General features: G+C 38.1%; 1 pseudogene; it reads right to left on the minus strand.

Annotated features, from left to right (window-relative positions):
- Nucleotides 1-1,727: 1,727 nt before the first annotated feature.
- LOC143600282 (U-box domain-containing protein 30 pseudogene) lies at nt 1,728-3,678 on the minus strand (annotated as a pseudogene).
- Between the last annotated feature and the right edge of the window lie 309 nt (nt 3,679-3,987).

Consider the following 3,987-nt stretch of genomic DNA (forward strand, 5'->3'; position numbering starts at 1 on the left):
GGCATAATGTTGGAGATGGTCAAGTTTTAATTATACTTTCTAAGTATAGTTTCGAATCCCTGCTTATTTAACCCTCATATTCCATTAGTTGTACAACTAACCATGTAGGTCCCGGATTTGCGTATGGATCTAGCAATGAATCGGATCAATCCGTGATATAGATCTGTGGAATAGATCAACAAGTCCGAGAAAAAGGAATAAAAAAGACTTTCCCTATGGTCTCCGCATTTTGACCCAACACTCGGATCTCGAATCGTGAAGAAGATGGACCGGATAAGAGAAAACAGTCAAACACGGTTAACTATTAATATGGTACGAACTGATACGTAACGAACCAAATCTATACCATAACAAACCGAACTGACAACGATTACGTTTTCACCGCTTCTTCGCTAGAGGTGAACAAACCGGTTTTAAACTCAAAACCGGTTTGGGTTGAAACCGGTTCGGTTTGGTCAATAAAAGTCAAAACTGGTTTATAACCGGTTTTGGTTTGGGTTGAAACCGGTTTCTTACCATGTTACGATCGGGTTCGGTTCGGGTTTTGACCTGTTTTGACCAGTTTCAAACCAGTTCGGTTTCGATTCGATTTTCAGGTCGGGTTGGTTAACCTGTTTATATGCCCACCTTTATTCTTCACCGCAACACACGGGTTTAAAGCAAATAGTTTAGATTAATCAGGTTAACATCAGATATTTAAAACTTTCCATATATGGAACATGATTGCAGAGGTACAGAGAAAGGTCTCTCAAAGTCTCAACTATCTTTTCATTGCCAGGTCAGCCCTGATATGAACTATATTGATTGGTCCAATCCTCATCCTCTTCATTCAGATTGATCCACCCACACACGCCACAATTATTAACCAAATTTTCAGTACAACAATCAAAACGCAAGTCACGGAAGACTTAAAACAAAACCGAACCGTTAACCGAAATTAATCGTAATTAAGCAAACTTGATGGTTATGGCTAAGCGAATATGATTAACCAATCATTTGGTTATGACTATGATGAACATGTCTCTGTTAACCGACTTTTAAACGTACAAAACCTTGTATGTTTATTTCATTTATGCATTTTTATCCGAACATTTAACTTATGTTGCAATTATCTATAACAATATAGCTTGGAACACCATAACCAGTGGCGAAGCTTGGACACACACGTCAGCGGGGCTGGACTCGATATTTATATAAAAAATTCATAAACTAGAGGGAGGGGGGCTCAAAATTTCGGTTGGAAACGGGTAACTTTACACTATGTATAAAAATTTCCGCCCGAAAAATGATAAATTTACACTACCGAGCGAAAAAACGGAGGGGTCGGGCTCAAAATTTTAGTCGAAAACGGGTAAATTTACACTATGTATACAAATTTTCGGCTGAAAAATGATAAATTTACACTAACGAGCGAAAAAACGGAAGGGGCCGGACTCTAATTTCGGTCAGAAACATGTAACTTTACAGTATGTATTAAAATTTTCGACTGTAAAAGGATAAATTTACACTACCGAGCGAAAAAACAGAGGGGACCGGGGCTACCCAGGCCCCAACTAACCTACGCCCTGGACCATAACCAAGGTTAGAACCAACATATTCCAGCTTTGAACTAATTTTAACTAGAAAAAAAACACGCACACAAACACATTGACAATGAACCGATACCGACGGTTAAAGATTAACCGACCATTCGGTTATGATTATGGTTATGGTTAAACAATTTTCATAACCAAACCGACCCGACTTTACACACCCCAGCCAAAACCTATCAATGACACAATTCCCATTTCAATAGAACATAGAAATATATTCACATCCCAAAATTTTTGAACACTAAATCAATATCCCAAAAAAGGATAAAAAAAAAATTTGGACAAAAAAGGTGTTATTTTAATTTTTTACCCTTGGATTAACATTTAACACACTTCTTTATCAAATATATACAATCATTCATAAATCAATAATCAATCACCTAATGGTTTTTGTTAACTTGCACTTAGAAATAAACATTGAATCTGTATAATTCAAACTGCATAACTTCAACAATTCAGCTGACCTTTGTTTCAACAAAGGATCACAACCACTTTGAATAACAAGTAGCAACTTTGCAGCTAGCCCGACTTCAACCGCGACCGACGAGTACTCTTCGGGCGACACCTTACATATCGACCACAATATCGACAATGCAAATTGCGGCAACTTTCCGATACACGCATCAATACTTTAACCATATTCGGCATAGTATTTGTACACCCGCTTAACGCCAAATTACCCTCTTTTAACGTCGAAACCGCGTCTAACACAAACAACGCGAGTTCCAAACATTCTTGATTCATTCCCGGTAATAATTCGACTAGTTGAGAAACCGCGCCTATGCTAACTATCATTATTCTCACTTGTTTATGCCAACATATCGACTTTAAAACCGTTAACCCGTGAAGATTTGCAAGATTAGGGTTTCGTTTCTCGCGAACCAAACGCATTAACCCGACTAGTAAACTATGGCTCGAGACGATTTCGGCTTGGAAATCGTCTTCTTCCATTAACATTTGGATCAATTTTGTACAATTAATTTTTGTCTCAATCGACCCCTCGTTTAACATATCGATAATTAACGACACCTTCGCGGGTTGCATCAAGTTTACCCGCGAAGGCGAGTCTAAACACAAATTAACAATAATCGAAACAACTTCGGACCCGATCGTGTGCGACGTGTACGGGCCTAATAACGACGAGAGGACGGTAACCCCCCTGCTTTCGACAACCGTAGTCCTCCCGGGTAAATGGTTTGTTAAAATTACCCGAAGGCGTTTTAACGATTGGACTCGGGTTTGCCCTTTAACCCGTTTAAGCGTGTCGAGAAGCTCGGCAACCGTGCCGTGAATATCCTCGGATTTTTTCTTAATTTCCTGGTATTTATGTGAATACCAGTAAATTATTAACTGATGCAGGGTTTTATTTGGGGTGACTGTGTCATCCCAGAGACCCTGCGTAGTTGTGGGACACTTCCATTTTAATACGTTGGTGCGTTCATAGGTTTGCCCGGTACATAAAGTGACCGGGTCTTGCATCGGTTCGAGTGATATCGGGCAGATGAATACCGATGGGACATCGGGTAGATCTACTAGCTCTTCAATCAATGCGTTTAGATCTAGTTTGTCAGAGAAGCTGACTCCGAATAGGACACCGCCGCCTAGAACTCCGTTTTTAACGGCGGTGTCTAGATCTAGAACCTGCCCGTTGACGGCAGGTTTTTCTGACGGCATTTTATCGAACAGTTAGTGTGCAGAAATGAGGTTTGGGTTTTTAATTGATGCACATTACATCAACAATGTGGGTTTCTTCAAATGGAGACTGGTACACATTTTCTCTGGTCAAAAGGCTCATCACCATCACAACAAAAATGATACAGAGAGGAATTGAGCATAATAATAATAATAATAATAATAATAGCAATAATAACAAAATAGTGATATTAATAGTAACAAAGAGAAATTTTTATAAATGGTTCTTGTAGTTTGATAATATTGCAAGTTTGGATTGTAGAAATTTTAAATTGGAAAGTAAGTCTAAACATTTATGAGAGAGTTGCAGGGTTAGTCCTTATCGTTAATCTTAATAAAAATAATAATGTCATATGTTAATTATGTGAGGGTGAAGGTAATTGTTTCTTTTAAATTTGAAATCCTGACCATATAAACTTTCGATTGTTCGAACTTAAGGACTTCGTAACGTCGACTTTATCACCTTCAATTAGTGCAAAATCAAAGGTTTGGTGCATAATCAAAGGTGACGATGTCGACTTTAGGATAATTATGTCTTTTTAAGTGATGTCATTTGTCATTCAAGTTACAATAGTGGTGTTTTTTTTTCCGAATTTGATACTGTAATCAAATGAACTTTCTAAGTCTAGAACTTCATATGACGACTTCATTGCCTTTTATTAATGCAGAATTGAAGGTGATGAATTGAGTGCTAGGGCTTTAG

The sequence above is a fragment of the Bidens hawaiensis genome, unplaced genomic scaffold (assembly GCF_021521415.1).
Source record: "Bidens hawaiensis isolate Kalapana, Puna unplaced genomic scaffold, B.hawaiensis_p1.1 tig00053902_1, whole genome shotgun sequence".
NCBI classification, from domain to species: domain Eukaryota; kingdom Viridiplantae; phylum Streptophyta; class Magnoliopsida; order Asterales; family Asteraceae; genus Bidens; species Bidens hawaiensis.